The following is an 18,995-nucleotide window of genomic DNA, read 5'->3' on the forward strand; positions in this document are numbered from 1 at the left end:
TCCTTTTAACTGCCTATTTTTTCCAAGCACTTGATATTATTACCCTTTACCAACCAGCCTTATTTTCAGCTAATTTTAAAAAGCATTTTTCTTTGGTAATGAAAGTTCCCTGAAACAATAAAAAAGAAAAATGTATTGTTATATTTTTATACTAACAGTAAGTAAATTACAATCTGTGACCTGTATGGTCATAAGAAAATTTTCTTCCTTTTTTTTTTTTTTTTTTTTTTTTTAAGTCTGAGTGCTTCTGCTGAAAATGAAGAAGTATTACAGGAACTCCACTTCGGCCTAGCAGTGATTGACAGTTGCACGGTTACTGCATGTAAAGGAACTAGAAAAATACTCAGAAAAGTTACTGTGTGCACACCTGTAATTCTAGACACTGGTACATGAAAAAATAAAGAACCAACGAAAGGAGTTGTATTGATTTGTGTCAACTGATAGGCACAACTTCTATTTTATGCCACTGAGGAATACAGGAATCCTCTTAAACAAACAACAGCAGCTTAGATTGTGCATCCCTCTCACGTGTTTCTGATAGGAATATACTGCCACAAAAGCAGCTAATCCAATCAAATCTGAATCCGATCAATCTGAATCTGCAAAGCAGTTGGAAAAAGTGTTTCAGCAAGAGTTGCCTAATTCTATTTTAGGACAAGGACAACCTGGGCTTTCCTAATTTTCCATCATCCAAAAGAATTAGACTGGTCAATTTTCACTAAGTCAGTGGAGGGTATGAAATTGTCGTTGCTTTGAGCAGAGCATATGGCATTTTGATCTTATTTGTAACTATATAACAGTTGAAATGTTGAACTAAATCAAAATGTTTGAATGGTGCCCACTGAGTACATTTAAAGTACAAAATACAGAAAAGGAAAACATCGCTTCAGGAATTTTGGATGTAATCAAATCATACTCAGAAACATGGCTTGTCTATTAAACTAATTAGAAAGGAAATAAATAATAAAAGGGAATTCTAAAGGTTAAAAACAAACAAACAAACAAAAAGTCCATTGAGATTTACTACACTCAGCTATTTACCTGGTTTAGTGTGAATTAATGGCTGAGACCAGATCTTGGTATTTTCTTAACTGGACATGATGAATGGAAATTTTAGTGCAAGTTCAAACTAGAAAATAGACCACAAATTCTGGATTTCCCTTAACATAATAAAAATCCCAGCAACAAAGTAGCTTTTTAGTCAATATTTCCAAGGTTATCGGTTTTTCTAGTACTGTAGCACAACTGAGCAGCTTGGCTGAGGTTTATGGAATAAAGCAGGAAATTAAAAACATTTCTTGCCTTCTACTAAAAGATATTTTTATAGAACAGAAACATTACCAAGAACATTTTAAAATACCAATTGCTTTAAATGACAACCTTTTGGTAAAATAATTGTATTAACAAAGCTCTCCTGCTCTCCTTTTACAAGCAACTGGACCATTCAAGAGACTCCTATTTACTACATAAGTCTCTTTTCCAAGAAGGGATACTAGAAAGATGAGTTAGTGACCTTATTTACTAGACATTACAGGATAACACATATTTCAATATGCCTTCATTTCCAGTGTGCTGAATTCATATAATTTGCAAGAAAGTGATGATTTAGGAAAAAAAGAATACTGAAGCATAGTATCTTTTTAGCAGGTGAGAAGCATTGGTTTTCATTTATGCTATTACTTTTCCATGGAAAGCTCCATATTTGAAGCACCAATATAGCATATTGCTGTTTGATAGCCTACTAGACCATGGCTGATAAGGTTACGAGTATTGCACTAATAATCAGTTCAAGAGGCAGCATAGCATCCACTGTGACCCTGTGACTTTCTCACATCTCTGCAAACATGGACCACAATTTATAGCAAGTTCAAGTACCTTTATCCTTGGGCTTGGCTTCTTGACAGAAGGAGCTCAGTGAAATTGAGTGATATCCTGTTCTACTGTCTTCTCCAGAGTCAAATATTTTTTCCCTGAGGACATCTGAGCTTATATTTGTCCTCTACTTGTGAGCTTGTATCTGTCCTTCTCTGCTTTTAGAGGGCACCCTCAGAAAGCACACCCTAAAGGACATTTCCCATTAATTGTGGTGGGCATATTTTGCAACAGCAGGTACATCTATGCTTCAAACTGCAGCGCGGTGTAGATATAACTGAGCCAGATCTGGTACTGGAAGTAACCTAGCTGTAACAACACACTGTCCTGCATGAGCTAAGTTAACTTGGTCCTTAGGAGATTCAGAATAACTTGGTGTGATGGTGTGCTTCCCATACTCCCCACCCACCTTTGGTCTGGCCACTACCTGGCTCAAACACTGGCCGTTGTACCCAAGGCCTTGCTCATGCAGAGACGGCCACACCATCAGCTTAAACTGGGTGCTGGTGAAACCGACAGACATCTTGCTTAGTAGCTGAGGGCCAACGGAGCATGCGCCAAAACCCAGTATGACTATTAGTCCATCATCGTACCCCATAAATAGTGAGCAGGCCAAGAGCCCTTTGAGCTCTTCTGCATGGCAGCTGGCTGCGCAATAGGGTCTCCCCTTGAGCAGGGATGCCTCTCAAGGTCATGTCTGCTGCAGAGATCCCTTACTCCTCATGAGATTCCTTGCCACAACAGATCCTTAGTAAGTAATTGATATGGAGACTTTCATCTGCACTTACTCAAAACTTTATACTAATGTTGCTATTTATATCATGTCTGGTGGTGTTCCTCCATTCAGATGCCAGATTTCTACGTTTTGTCATGCTAATTAATGTCTTGCATAATTGAAGCAACAAGGCTTGCAGTAGGTTTGAGAAACTTTAGCTGCTGTGACTTTTGCCAGACAAGATGCCGATTTCCGCAGGCCATTACAGAACACTGCTATGTGGACGGATCATAAGACAAAAGGTGGATTGAGGGAGAAGCAGCTACTCAGAGAGGAAGCGTTAAGTGGATTCACCAGACCAAATGATTGCTGCAAAAAGCCAATCACATGTCACACAGCAATGACCACAGCTTTATATGCCGGATCAGGACAAATGACCAAACTGATCTTTTGTAGTTATGGCTTTACAGGAGCAACTTTTCTTTGACAAGGTTATCTCTAAACAAGTTAACCAGTTTCCAGATTAGTTGAAAATGCTACGTTACGTGTTTAAACAACAAAAAGTTCTACATACACATCTACGATTGACTGCTGAAGAGAAAGCTGCTTTCTTGTTCTAAATGCAGTGCATGTATTCTGATATTCGAGTTATCTGCATGCAATTATATTTTTTTATACACACACATTATGAAGTCTTGCAAACATCTGTGCTTTATGGTATCTAAATCCAGCCAGGAAACATCTACAGTAAAGAAATGTGATGTCATTTAGTAATTCATAAAAACTGGGGGATGCTGTTCCCTACCCAAAACGATAAACCTGTTTTAATACACTGGGACACGCAGAAAGGAACAGACAAGATCTCACTGATGGTGTTTATGAATACACAAATTATGCCGGCCTCACTGGCAGGATATCGAGTCTGAAGGACTTACTTCAGTCACACAATGTTCGATCGGTATTTGATGTACTCACACAGAACTGGTATCATGTCCAAATGAAACACTGGTCTCATTTGTCTCATATTCTGTGAATATAACTGGTGGAACCACTGCAGCACGACACCATTGGCTTCTGAAAGATCCTACTCACCAGCAGTTGCAATCCATAACCATTTCACCTGGTAAGCTTTTGACTCATTTTAGAAAAGGAAACTAAATATTATGCCTTACAATTGCCTTTAAAGATTGGACGACATCTTGCAATGACACCTTAATAAGAACATCCTTAAGCACTGAATTTAAATGGAACAAAAAAGTCCCTTCAAAGTAAATGCCCACTATTTTTTCTAAGCACTCTGCAGTAATTCTTACCCTTGCTTATACCTGTGCAAAGCCATGGAACTCATTTCTATTGAGTCAGTGATGCTGCGTGTCTGCAACACTGAACAAAATACAATTTGCAAGATTGCTCTCTCAGATTCTTGGGATCCTTACAGAAGGGTGTCTTGAATCAAGAGAAAACAGACAGCAGTGGTATGATAAATCTGAAAGAGTCTTATGTATAGAGTGGACAGAGGGAGGTAAGTGCAAGTAAAGAAAATCTACAGAAATAAATTTCTAAATCAGCAGGCTAAGGAGCAGAAGCCCATACAGTGAAAGAAGGTTGAATGTATTAAAAAGCAAGTTTGAGTTGATACACAAGGTGAATTTATGGTGAGTTTTAAAGATTCAGAATGAGATGGTTTAGGAAGATGGCCAGACAAGTTAGAAGAGGTTTAGGTATGTGGAAGGGAAGCAATAAAATTGTCAAGCCAGCTGGTAAGGAATAGGGTACAGGTTCTGTGCTACAAGTTACAGGAATCGAAGTAAGAAAATATTAAGCCATAGGCAGAGGTGAGAGATGAGGAAAATTTTGTGTGTTCTACAAAAATCGGCAAAAGGAAAATCTGGTACTGAACAATGTAAAAATAAATGGAGAAATTATCTGGTTTCTGTTGCCTACCATGCTGATGAGAATGAACATGATAAATAGCAACATAATGATAAAGCAGGAGAAGACACAGTAACAAAATCCTGACCTCATTTTGATACTGGAAATACCAGTGTTTTTTTTTTTTTTTTTTTTTTTAAAAAAAAAGATAAAAAAGATACAGGGAAATGCTAGAAAACTAGCCAAAGTAAAATGCAGGATAAAGCTGTTTAGATTTTGTTGTATAACCAAATTCTCTCACTACCAAACCAAGCTCAATGATGCAAAATAGTAGGTATAAAAAACAAACAAACAAAACAACAACAACAACAAAAAACAACAAAAAACCAAACCAAACCAAAACAAAACAAAACAAAAAAAAAACAACAAAACAACAACAACAACAAAAAACAACCAACCAACCAACCAACCAAAAAAACAGGAGAGACTGGGGGAGGAAGGGGAGTGATGTATGGAAGAGACACATTCACAGCACTTATTCCCTGAGTTATCAGGCCAACATGACAAATGGCTTGGTTCTCTTAACAGGAAATTCCATTAGGGGTAAAGAGTGGGCAAGGAGTGGATGATGGAATTCACAACAAGTCTTTTAGTGCTTGTAAAGAAACAAAACTTAAACATCCAAACTAACAAGCACAACACCTGGGCTGCAGTGGAGCTGACAGACATGCATGATTCCAAATAACATGGGTCTAATTCAGAGTTAATGCAGAGATCAAAAATAGAGATAATTCGTGGCTCAAGCCTCAGAGTCAGCTCAGCACAATGAAAAACAAGATGAGATGAAGCCTGCAAAGTGAGGAGTTCAGTCTGGGCACCATATATATATATATATATATATATATATAATATTTTAAAGAGGCTACATAATCCTCATTGTTTATGACTGATCCCATCTCAGGCAATGACTGAGATGACATTTCAGTCCCAGCTCCCTGAACTTCAGAGGTTTACAGCTTCCTGATCAAAAAGACCCACTGAATGGAATTTTTTCAAATCTTGAGATTATTTAACAGATGGTTAACACAACCCCTTTTGGGAAAATGAAACTGTAACTTTCATGCTCTGATGATGCTTCAGGATTTTTCTTATACTTGCCTGACTCAAAACCATTTTTAAAAAAGAAAACCAAAAGCTTTAAGTGTTTCCAGTGAGGACATAAGTATTTGGAACAAAAGCAAAACCCCAAATGTGAGATTTAAGAAAGGACCATAAAGCTATACTGATCTTACCTCCTGTGCTGTGGAGTCTGTGGAACATACTCCACTAATTCCTGCAGTTAAATCACAAAATGACAGAGCAGTTTATATCGTAAGGAACCTCATGAGGATATGTGTGGTCCAAACCTCACTTCCTGAAAAGTCTAGAAAACAATATTGCAATGCTGTGTAACAGTTGCACCAAGATGTATGTAACTAGGTAGTCTGCCCAACATTCAGGGTGAAGATGCATTCCTTGCAATGACATGGTGGACGAGGTATGCCAGCTATCCAGTCCTCATCCTACATCCCAGTTTCTTTTCAATTGGCAACCATTTGCTGCTCTGGATTTGTCTTTTGTTGTCTTTAGGTACCAACAGTGAACCTTTGTGGGGTCCCACCTTTGTGAGTCATCAGGATTTACTCATTGACTTTTTTTCCAGACAACCTGATAGGTGTCTGGAAAAATTGCACCTATGCAGATGTGTGCTGTGATCTTGATGATCTGCTAATCTGGGTGTCATCATCAGCTATTCTTACAGCTCCTGCTGTTCCTTCTGGTGCTTCCACACCCCATTCGTATCAATCAAGGTTCTTATTGCAATTCTCTACGGAAGTAGAGACAGTTCTCAGGGTGTATTTGCTGAAGGCCTTATCCATTTCAGTTTTGAATGTCTCCAGTGATAAGGTCCACAATCCTATCCACAACCCCGCTAGGCACACATTCCTAAGCCTGACTCATTGAAAAGAACCTGCTCATATCCCCACTGGCTCTGTCACTGATTCTGGGGGCAGATAAAAGACAACTCTCATGCCCACACAGCTACCCTTCACACAAAGGAAACAAGATGATGAGGAAGGTCTTGAAAGCCACACAAGGCTGTAAAACAGCAGGAAGTTGAATAGAGTATATGCGAAGTTTGACAGGCATTGACATCTGCCTCCTGTGGCCAGTACAGATCACTTTGTGCCGCTCTAGAGAAACAGAGCTATTGAATTCATCCTCATCTTCAACAATCCCTAATTAAGAGCACACCAGCTTGGAAACGTCCTCTTAGATTTGGCTCCTAGATTTGTTAAATACACCCCAAGTCCATCTGGCAGATGACATTTTACCCCTTAGCTATATGAAATAGCCAGCTGGGTCACTGCCACACTCAAGGATGATTAGGCTCCAAGTTATCCATCTCCTTTCTACCTCTAAGATGAGGCTGGCCATTAAGAGAGTGCCCTCAGCTTTAGCAAAAATAGAGTTTTTGTATGCCTGTCTTTATCCATGGGACTTTATTCATCACACATTCATGGTACTGTGAAAGAACATTAAAAGATGCACACAGACCACACAGACAAGACCACTGAATATTTTTATTTGAATCATGCATGAACTGCATGATGAACTGCATGAACATGCATGAACTGCATTTGATGAACTGCATCAAATATAGGTAAGTGTGTGTGTTTCTGCATGCGTTTTACATGAATGCTCACATTTTCAGATATTTCTCTTTGTAATATAGGACTTTCATGATTCTGATTTTCAAAAACAGGGCTAACATACAGTGCATTTACAGGAAGGGTTACCGAGGAGGAAACATGGTGCCTCCCACACTCTATGCTTCCTTGTTTCTGAATACCTTACTGTACATTGGGGAAAACAGAGATATACAATACTCCAGGATAAAAACTGAGATTGTTATTTTCTCATTGAAAATGAGCACTACCATCTCCTCATAAAAGAAATCACACCAGGTAGAATACTGTTGCTAATGCCCGCTGTTCAGCTGGCGTAAAACACAGCATTTCTGAAAATGCCAAAGTAACTCAATATATTTCTTTAAATGTTACCTTGATAAGCTAATGCTTTCATTTGCAAGTAGCATATGAAATCCTCTAGCTAAACGTTATTGTACCTGACATTTCAAGAAAAGTATTTGGTCACAGTTGTGTACTACAATCAGTACTCTGAAAAGATATTGAGGGAGGTGTGCACACAAATACAGAAACCCACCCCCTACCCAAACCCACTTCAGCCAGAGGACATGAGATGTCTATTTAAATGTTGATTCAAGACGGAAGAAAATAAAGATTTAACAGAATTATCAGAGAGTTACTTAAGTAACAGAGAAGCTCAGTGTAAACAGTTTAAAGCTGGGATGCAATGCTGTTGTCACAATGCCTTGTGTTAACTATGATGATTGCTCTTTCCGGCCTGCCAGAGTGATGAACAATAATGATTGCACAATGCAAGATAATCACCATTTAGCTAATTCACTCAGTCTAGGTGGGGGAGATCAAAGATGCCTCTCTGCTCCTCTCTTCCTTTACAACTGCCCTTATAGGCTCAAAAGGTAACTAGGAGAAACTCTAAAAGTAGTACAACTGGTGTGTCTATCTGCCTAGCATACCCCAGAGCTTAAAGGCCAGCTGCAGGAGTGCAATGGCCACAGCTTTCATCCCCAGTCTTCCCAGGGCATGTGGCACTGCAGAGCAGTGCTATGCCATTGCAGATCCTAGCTCCAGGCCTCCAGCTCTCCGCAGACCATCTCCATCATGACAGTGGAAGCGCCCTTCTTTGCTACTCTGAAAGAAAGACTGGACAAAAACGGACAGCTTTGTGAACATCTGGAGCTGCAGGCAGGAAGGGAGCTCTGTCAGTGTCCTTGTGGGTACCAGAGGGCTCATGCGAACAGGCCCCAGGCCTTTGCCCATTTCCAGCCATGACAATTCCCTGTGGCTTGCCTGTTATAGCTTTGCCCATTGCTGAAGGCACGCTGCTTGCTGTCTGCTTCCTAGCATGCTGAATTTCTTTTGCAGAGGGTTCAATACCCATTCACGTGTCTGACTGGAGACTTTCTTTGGGAGAGAGAGGCCGCTGGGTTTGCGCGGAGTTTGCTGCTCAGTATTTGCGCACCAGTCCAAGTGGCCTTGTGTGGACAAATGATGCCATTTCTGGAGCAGGCTTTGCGGGAACTGTGCCACTGCTAAGTGCTATGAATGCTGATGAAATTGCTTTCCTAAGAAGTGTTTCTCCCCTTGGAACAATATGATGTTGCAATCTATGGATTCACTTTGAATTTTTCAACAAGTCTTTCAGGCTTTGTCTATTATCTGAGAGCTCCACACTCCTTCAATGTATTCTCTACAAAATTTGTTATAATCATTGCAGCGTGTACTGGTTGTCCAAAGTTAGACATTTTAATAGGCATACTGCCAGAACAGAAATTCATTCTCATCTACACACCAGTCCAGAAATCCCTCTCCCCATCCATATTTTTCCCCCACAGACCCATTTCTTCCATCTTTCCTATAAAGAAAAAAAAAACAAAAACAAGAACAAAATGCACAAAAAAGAGAACACCATTCCAATCAATTTCAACTAAAAAAGTGATGCCAAATAACATTAATCTTCTTTGCAACTTCTGACATATCCTACCTGCTGTACTTCTGTCTGTTTAGACCCTAAATTCTGTACAGCAAGGGCTATACACACACACTTGACTTTTTAATTTTATGCATATACAAACATCAAAGCAAGGGTTCATTGAAGCTCTCTCTCACCCCAATTCTCCAAACTTCCCAATATAAATATAACTGTTCAAATAGAGTTCTGGGCCAGAAGTAGTGGGGCAATGTTGACCTTACTTCTCAATACAGACAGTCATACACTGACCATTGTGTATTTTCTTTCTGTCTTGGGAGTTACTATTTGTCATAGTGTTATATTAGGCTTCTTTTTGCCCTTTATGAGTGTTTTACGCAACTCTGCTAGTATGTGAGCAGCAAAATACAACATTTAAAATAACTCTTTGAAAATCCTTTCCCCCCAAAAATCTGCTTTCTAATGAGTTTGGCTTTCCTGCACTCACACAGACCACAAATGAAAAGAGTTGTGACAAAAATAAGTTTAAAGACACAAAATTGCCATTGAAAGACATGCAGAGTGAAGTGGTAAAGGAGGAGGTAGCAAATATACAGCAGGATTGGATTATTGCTTGTTACAAGTTATTACTACTTTTACGTCACTGGGTAGACACTGTCTTTCAGACATCTACATAGAATTATGTCCAAAGCCACTCGTTACTGGTCATATTGTGTGAAACTGTTTCTCTGCCTTGAGCAACAAGTGTATCTGTGATGTCAATCAACACCCTTAGCCTATCTGGCAAATATAAATGTGTGCACACACACGCACTAGTATTTTAAATTGTGCAAATACAATAGCTCTCTTGAGAGGGTAGCATATATAAATTTGTATGTGCTTGTGTCTGTGTGGACTATAACTGCAGAAAAGCCACCTTGCCCTCTCAAGAGACCTATAGAACTTCAAATATACACTCGCACAAATATATATATACACAAGACATATACGACATCAAGCATCGTGATATTAATGTTATTAAAACTGAAAAACAAATTACAAGACCTGTACTACTGACAAACATTCTTTATGAATAATTTTACTTCACTGATACAGAAAAATAGGCAGAAGACTTGATTTTAATGGAATGAATTCAGAAGGCTGTTTAACTTATTCATAGCCACATCTGAATAAGAAAACTGCATGAAAAAGAATAACCCCAAGGAAGTTCCTACTTATTATGGTGACATGCTTCCCTCCTCCCTGTCCCCAAATCAATGAGAACTTGTATTTTAATAAGACTATATCAAGATGCATTACTGAAGCATTATATTTATACAGATAAAAACACCAAAAATTATCTTCAATCCCTAACAACTTCAGCATGATTCAATTGCGTTGGCCACATTACAACAAATTCATAAAAATAATCTTTATAATGCAAATGTTGCTAAGTCCATAAGCACAGCATACCACTGCGGGACAAGTTGTCTTGGGAGTACACCAAGGGAAGGATAGGGAAATATCAATACACTCATTTTTTCTCCATTCCAGGATTATAAAATGCTTTAACTTGCCTGTCAGGTGACAGAGACAGGCAAAGCAGTCACATAAGACAGATTCATTTATTCTTAACAGACAGATGACATAAGATTTACTAGAAACTTAATACATCTGAGAATTTTTTGGGATCCATCAACACCCAATATTACTGTTCTGTTTTTACATCACCTGCATGCCATTAATTTTCCATTCAGCTTCACTCTTTTTAAGTCTTGTAAGAGCTGTTCCTCTATCTCCCCATCCAGGAAAGCATCCTTCTTCAGATTCTTGAACACTTGTACAAGTATGCACGTGTTTAAGTTCCACTAAAATTACGGAATTATGTATGCTTAAGTATGATCTTATTGTCTGAAGAAGATGATTTGTATTCTAGGATACTATTTGGCAGAATATAACATATAAAATAGAGACGTGATTCTTGAGAACACATTTTGGTGAGCTTCCAGGGACTTACCTGCCAGATGCCGAGCTGGCTCACAGATCTGGCCTCTATCTATTCATCCATCCATCACCACATTGCCTGAATGGCTGATAATAAGAACAGATGATTCATCCTTGGTATGCTCTCTGCTCTCTCTTAGTCCTGTGGAAGACATTAACACCTTAATCATAAACCGGCATATTTCAGGCTAGGGGAAACTTACAGCATAAATAGGGAAGTTTTTGTCTTAGTAGATAAATGTTTATTCCTAATTTTTAAAAGGCAGAGATGGTTAGAAATGAAGTTTCCATCATTAGCTGATCTTTAAAGGAGCAGGCCTCCATGCTTATCTTCTCAAGCGTAAAATACCACCTGATGGTCAATGAAGAACATAAGCTATACAGTCAGAAGACGTTCTCCTTTTCTGTCTTTTTAAAAAGACCAGACTAGAAAGATTATTTTTCATTTCCATGTACTAAACAACTGCTATTCAAGGTGTCACTGTTAATAGCATAAACATCAAGGACTTGTCTCAGACACCCACAGGAAGGATTGGACAACTTCAGGTCTGCCATGGAGGACACAGGAAGATTTATTTCAGAATATTGAACAATGCTGAGGGACCTTATATCTAACTTTAAGTATTGGATTTACACAACAAGGGTTTGGTAGCAGGGGACTGCAGGGGTGGTCTCTGAGCAGAGCCCAGCAGCTGGCCCACGTCAGATAAGAGCCAGCTCCAGATGACTCCAAAGGGGACCTGCCACAAGCCAGAGCTGAGCCAGGGAGTGACGCTGGCTAGGCTTCTGTAAAGAAGCCTTAAGAAAGGGAAGAACTGCTGCACAACAGCAGATGGGAGAGTGAGGAGATAGAACCAGCCCTGCAGCCCCAACGTCAGAGCAGAGGGCAGGAGGTGCTCCAGGCAGGCAGCAGCAGTTCCCCTGCAGCCTGTGGAGAAGCCCCTGGTGGAGCAGGCTGTCCCCCTGCAGCCCATGGGTCCCACATGGAGCAGATCTCCACGCTGCAGCCCGTGGAGGAGCCCCCTGTGGAGCAGGTGGATGTGGCCTGGAGGAGGCTGCGGCCCATGGAGAGCCCCCGCAGGAGCAGGCCCCGGGCCGGAGCTGCAGCCCGTGGAGAGGAGCCCACGCAGGAGCAGGGGTCTGGGGGGAGCTGCCGCCCGTGGGGGACCCGTGCTGGAGCAGTTTGCTCCTGGGGGATGGACCCCATGGTACGGAGCCGTGTGGGAGCAGTGCTTGAAGAGCTGCTGCCTGTGGGCAGCCCACAGAGGATCAGTATGGGAAGGACGGCATCCCCTGGGAGGTACCGCGCAGGGAGCAGGGGCAGGGAGGGACTGTGAAGGAGCAGCAGAGATGACGTGTCAGGGACTGACCGCAGCCCCCAGTCCCTCTTCCCCTACGCCTCTGGGGTGTGTGGGGGAGGGATGTAGAAGAAGGTGGATGCGGGAAAGGTGTTCACAGTTTGCTTTTAGCTTCTTACTGTTCTAGTCTGCTAGCGATAGGCAATAAATTACATCAATTTCCCTACATCGAGTCTTTTTTTTCCATGATGATAATTGGCGAGTGATCTCCCTGTCCTCATCTCAACCCTTGAGTCTTTTCCATCATATTTTCTCCTTTTATTTATTTATTTATTTTGAGGAAGGGGAGTAAGAGAGCAGTTGTGGTAGAGTTCAGCAGCCCAGCAGGGTAAAACCACCACCATTTATAACAGCTTAGCTCTAGTGATGCTCATGTGTGCAACCAGATACAAGACCTGGAATTATCAAACCAGTCCTTGAGCATGAGGGACTCTCTACAGGAAAGCAAATAATCTGAAAGTATATAGAAGTCACACAGGACAAATCACCAGATATTAGAGCTTAGCAACAAGGATTTAGCAACATTGGATGTGTAAGGGGGGAAAAATCAGCCATTTTTCTTCTCAGTACCATTCATGCTTGAGTGAGGGTCAAACTAAGATATTTTTCACAGTTCTGATGTTCACACACTTAAAAGGATACTGAATGATTGGTCAGGAACAGTGAGATCAGTCACTAAAAATTATTCATGAGTTGAAAAAAAACTCTTTTCAGTGAAGGCTTTAAAGAGCTCGATCTGCTTAGCTTATCAGTGAATGAGAGACAACTTGATTACATGAACAAAGCATCAGGTACAAAAGCATTCCTTGATTTAGTGGACACAGTAAAATGGCTGTAATATTTAGCTGTGATTTGTAAAGCAGACCCAAGTACTACTGAGTTACAAAACATCAGCTTTCTATTGAATGTATGCATTACGATAGTTTCTGTCACACAATCACACAGCATTTTCTTCTAGAGGAGGCTTCGCTGAGCATGCAGGATACCTGGTGGTTGTTTGGTGAATGTTTTATTCTCTTTATTTGTGGCCCCACAACTCACTTGTTATATGCCATTTAAACCTAGCACCAAACATAACTCTGCTTCTTTCTGCATCGACTTTAATTTGGCTGTCGCTTTAACAGCCTATGAATGTAATTCAATGAACTGAAAAAGATACAGGAAGATAAAAGCCCTCATAACACGCATGTTATACAATGCTTTACCTGGACAAAGGGCAATTCAAATCCTACCTAAAATTTCTCCTTCAAGTGTTCATAAACTTCTAATTACCTAAGCAAAGTATTTTCTACTGTGGTAGAAGCACTGACAAGCCTTTTCAAGCTTTTCTGAGAGTTACTTTTAGAATTATTTTAAGAGTGAAAGCCCAAGATCGGCTTTAGGTTTGAGTGGGTTTGTTTCCACTACAGAATACTGTTGTGCAGATGATACTCCAGATCTCCTAATACATCAGGAACCAAATGGCTTTGGCAGGTTCCTGGTAACTTCTTCCTCTCGGTACCTGCATTGTAGCTGCTGCAGGGTCTACCCATATTTTTACACACAACTGTTCTACACAATAGAAGCTCTGAGGTCAGATGCTTTTTCAAGGAGACTCTGATCAGGTCACTGCTTGTGAGTCACCAAGGGTGGAATATTTCCTCTGTTCACAGGAGCACATCTGCATGAGGTTTATAGGTTGGCTATCCATATATCATCTGAAATGGGATTTTTGTCTCTTTGCTGTCAACTGTCTGCCAAAAATGGTTCCCCTGCCTGGAGCACCACCTGCCCTGAAACTATCATGGAAAGATTTGGGTTTCCTGACCAACACCTTTTGCTACAGATGTTATTTGAATGCTTACAAAGGGCTGCATAAAGACATCAGGAGCCTTCAGCCCCTAACCCTAGCCAGGCTACATACTGGGAAGAGCGGGAGCACACAGTCTTACACTCATGGATTTTTCTGGCCAGGCCTCCACCAGCCTGTCCCTGATCCAGTACCATCTCAGCCTGACTCCTCACAGGTAGCTCTCTCCCACCATGCTCTTTGAGTCCAGGGCTATGTCTCCATCACAGGCTGCACATCAAACCCTACCTTGCTCCTCACTGCAGCCCCAAAACACCATCTGCCTTTTTTTCTACAGTTCTACAGACCTAGACTGTCACATCCCTTTCTTTCTACCAGGCTGCCATTTCTCCCTACAGCCTAAGCAACTCCCAGCTGAGGCAAGAAAGCTGAGATACCCATATATGTCCCTTCCAATTTCAATTCCTGAACATGGTAGCACCAGTACTAGTAATCTTTATAGACATTGCTTTCAAAACAATACATGCCTACAAACCACTTGTGGCTCTCTGAAAGTCTTAGGTTCATAACTTTGCTACACTTCAGCTATATTTCCCAGAAACTGCAAGAGACATCTGAAAAATCTGCAATGAATTTCAAGTGTCTGCTCAGTACTTTACAGATGCTGGAGCATCTCAGGTTTTCATGCTACCTGGATGAAGCTTACACTGCTGCTGTGCAATTTAAACTTTTACTGAATGTTTACATGGATCTTGTCTGGTGATTTAGTAAAGACTTCTATTCATTTGCCAATTTACTGAAGGTAAACCATCACATGAACATCTATCCACCACTCACTGCAAAATAATTTAGCTTAAGCCCCACCAGACCTGAAAGAATAGATTAAACTGTGAAAGAGATGTGAAGAGACTGTGAAAGAGAGTGAAAAAGATAAAATGGGAAAAGGAAAGTTATGCTTGATGATGCCATTTTTTGTGCCTAAACTGCTGTGCTGCATCTTCTCTGCAGGAAAAGAGCGAAGCCACAAAGGATTGGGGTTAAAAAAAAAAAATGTAGAGCTGCAGTAGGTTAAAAGCTGCACATCTTTGTGAAAAGAGCTTGTTCTTTTTTATGTGTTATTGCAAATGAATTTGAAACCTAAGTCAGATTTTCAGGAGGCCATCATTCTCACACTTGAAAATGTTTTCTTTATACTGGAAAGTCACAACTATTGTATGGTAATGTATCATGTACCTATGCTAAGGTACACATCTGCCTATATTACACCACTGTTGGAACAGCAGTTTATATTGGATATAAGTGTTTCAGCACACATTGCATGCAAAGGCCACAGGAGAATTTCCTGAGCTTTGCTCTCAGAGGATGCCTGGTACTCCTTAGCAACCTTGCTGGAAGGACTGAAATCACAACCCCCTAGGCAGCAGGTGATAAGTGTCTCTGTATACCTGAAATAGCTTCTGGCTACAGCAAGCATACATACATCTCCGGCAAATCCACTTAACATAGTCATCAAACCTAAAATATAGACGGACATATATTAAACCGAGACTGATTTAGGCAGGAGAAATAGTGGTGAGTACTGGTTCCTGCAGTGAGTGGCATTATATCACTGCTGGAGTGCAGAGTTTTAGAGGGCATTGTCATGACAATTTGAGAAGAGGATTCCTATAAAACCTAGTTTGGATGAAGAGCCATCCAGTCAGGAAGGTGCGAAATGACACAGTCTGCGACAGGATCTAAGCTCTAGAACTGCTCAGACCATTAGAAGCCCTTATACATGTCAGGCTACACTATGGGACACATCTACAGTGAGCTGTCTTGTTCCTTTCTCGTACTGCCTCAACTACTATATTCCCCCACCCTAAACTTCATCAAGGGGAGTCTGCAGTTGTTCCACATGGAATAATTTCAGGACTGAAATGTCATGTAGCTGTGTAACCATAACATTTTGCCTGTCATTTTAGCTTTTAAAGCAGGATTGTATTGAGTTCTGATGTTTCTCTCGTTCTCTGCCATGCAGCTAAGGGAATAGAAGTCCCCAGGTCTTTATTATACACAGCTGACCTTTTATTTCCTGCTAGGTGCATTCAATTTCAGATAGCCCAGGGTACGGTCTTGAAATACTATTTTCCATCACACTAAACTAATCTGAGGTCTACATTTTTACACACTTAATAAACTCAAGAGTTTGCTTTTCAGTGTTGCATGAAAAACAGAGGTCATTCAGAAGGTTATAACTTTTTCCAGCAAAACAACTGTCATGACACTTCTGCAAGAAGCGAAGGACAAACACTGATAAACACTGCTCAAGTCATTGCAATCCAAATAAATAAGAAATTCCAGAATTTTTCCTCTAAGAGATCTGAATTCTCAATATAAGATTTAAATGAGATATCATAGCAAATATATACGGTAAAAACACTTAACCTTGATTAACCCTCATTTAAAACTTAATTTCAGTCATACATTTCTTGCAAGAAAAGAAGCCTTTTAGAATTTAGAAAGAAGAATTATTTATTTAGAAAGAAGAATTTTATATGTTGCTTGTGCTCACGATTGCTGAAGACAGCTGTATCTTCTCTTTCTACCCAATATATTTTCACCTTGTTTGCTGAAATGGTATTGGTAACCCCACCTTTCATTCAGTAGTCACTATTTTTTATGTCTCTCAGAAACTTCCTCCAGTTGATACTTACTTTGCTTTGGGGTTCCAATATCCTGATAATAGCTTACATAGTGTTTTAAAGCTCAAAGAAATCTGATATTTAGATCACTTCTTACTCCAAATTTCAGTTCCTGTCTATCCATCAATAACTATGATGGGCACACCCTTCTCAACTCACACACTGGTCCCAGTTTGTTTCTTGTTCACGTCTCAGAAGATCCTGTTTAGAGGGTCCTCCTGGCTGCATCCTTGTTATGGTACAGTGCTGCCCTGGACCATCCACTGGATTATGTCCTAAATCACTCATCAGTGAACCACAATGGCTGCTCCTTAGGACCTTACCATGCAAGGACAGACATTCTGTTATCATTGGGAAGTTGCTCTGAATTTCCAACTCCTGCTAAAACGTGTGTGCTACAGAGGCACGTATGTACACACACACTATAGGCACTGCTCAGGCAACTGTCCTGCTCATGACCTTCCTGTCGTCCCACTGACATTACTACCTCAAGAGCCAAGAATGGCTAATTCTTGTCTAACTTTGGCCATCCAAGAGAAGCAGCTGTGATGTTTTGTCACCTCTACCATCTCACCTCAACTCCATCTTCTAATGGGGATTGACTCTGAATGCTACAAACTCACCTTGCATAAAACCTTTTGGTACAGTTACTCCTAAAACCAAGCAGCAATTTCATGATTACTCCTCAATATCAACGCTTTAGCTCTGTAACAAGTAACACATTGAAAAACTACCATCCTATTCCGCGTTACTTTATCAAGCCAAACAAATTAAACTTTGTGACCCCACGATTGCCAGGCGGGGGCAAAGCGTATTTTTACAGGGTGGGTCACAGCAGCGGTAGCAGGAATTCTCTCGTTACCAAGGGTAATCCTGGCAGGGCTGTCCTCAGGACGGGTACAAAGCCGAGCCCTCCGTCTGCAGAGCAGGATGCTGAGCCCGGGGCGCTTCCCCGTGCGCCCCCCTCGGAGCCTCGGCCAGGACATCAGGTCAACCCGCCGCCCGACGGCTCCCAGCGAGCCGCCTCCATGCCCCTCACCGCCGCCCCCTCGGCCGCCGCCGCCCGGTCCCCGAGCCCGGCGACCCCCATCTGCCGGCCGGGGAGCGGGGCGCCCCTCGCTCCGTTACCTGCCTGGGTGCTGCGGCGGGCGGGCGGGCGGCCTCGGGAGCCGCTTCCCCTCCGTGTCGGCGCGGCCGCGGGCAGCCGGCTTTGTTACTACTCGGAGGAGCGGCGGCTCGGCGCCGTCGCTATAGAAACTGGCTGCGCCTCGGAGCGGGGCCGGCGAGTGGCGGGCGGGAGGCGGGCAGCGGGCGGAGGTGTGGGGTGAGGAGGGAGGGAGACGTTCATTCAGGAATATCCTGGCCTCTTCCTCCTCCTCCTCCACCTCCTCCTTCACCATCACCACCACCACCACCCTGCAGCCAGGCACCGCCCCGGCCCGGCCTTCACCCTCACCTCAACGTGCCTCCCCGAGCCGGGAAGGGGCTGTTCAGCCCGTTCCTCGGGGGAACAGTCACCGCAAAACACGCCCGCACTCCCAGCCGCTCGGGGAGCAGCCCCTCAGACACCCCGGGGCAGCGGGGTGCTGGGCGGTGGCTGCCCGCGCCATGAAATGGCGGGGGTTGACCTGGAGTCCCACCGCCCAGCCTTTGGTCTGAAGCCTCCTAACTTATTTACGTTTCAGTTTATAAGTGATTTAGCCACGAATCCTCAGGTGAGGAGCTGCTTTTGGGGTCTGCTGGGACCCCTGAAGATCATGCTTGTTTCGTCTGGTGGCCTAAGGAACGGGGCAGAGCAGGGCTGGCTGTCCTGGGTGCCATGCAGGCAGGCAGCAGGAAGGGAAATGCATGTGGTAGAAAGGGGGAGAAGGGAGAGGACAAGAATGAATCAGGATAAAATGGACAGTGTTCATCTGCTTGGCCAGTGCAGCAGTGCCTGGGAAGGACAAGCTTGGGAACTTTGGTGGCTGCCCCTTCTGGCAGGGTTCTTAATGTTTCCCTCACAGCCAGGCAGGTGGGAGGTATTGTCAGGTCCTGACACTTGGAGTTTTCAGGTTTCTTTTGTTTTACCTTGAGGACAGCAT

The 18,995-nt window shown here is 42.2% G+C and overlaps 1 protein-coding gene across 6 annotated transcripts in view; it reads right to left on the bottom strand.

Annotated features, from left to right (window-relative positions):
- Nucleotides 1–18,537, bottom strand: part of RNF182 (ring finger protein 182) — a 31,105-nt gene extending 12,568 nt beyond the window's left edge. For 4 of the 6 annotated variants that reach the window (XM_035319143.1, XM_035319140.1, XM_035319144.1 and 1 more), the window contains exons 1-2: nucleotides 18,040–18,396; nucleotides 11,094–11,222 (exon numbers count right to left, since the gene is read on the bottom strand). The gene's annotated coding sequence lies outside the window, so the exon portion shown is untranslated. Of the gene's footprint in view, nucleotides 1–7,243; nucleotides 9,023–11,093; nucleotides 11,223–15,672; nucleotides 15,743–18,039 lie in introns of those variants that run through there. The other 2 variants (XM_035319141.1, XR_004748602.1) reach the window with 2 other exon arrangements.
- Between the last annotated feature and the right edge of the window lie 458 nt (nucleotides 18,538–18,995).

The sequence above is a fragment of the Oxyura jamaicensis genome, chromosome 2 (genome assembly GCF_011077185.1).
Source record: "Oxyura jamaicensis isolate SHBP4307 breed ruddy duck chromosome 2, BPBGC_Ojam_1.0, whole genome shotgun sequence".
Classification (NCBI taxonomy): Eukaryota; Metazoa; Chordata; class Aves; order Anseriformes; family Anatidae; genus Oxyura; species Oxyura jamaicensis.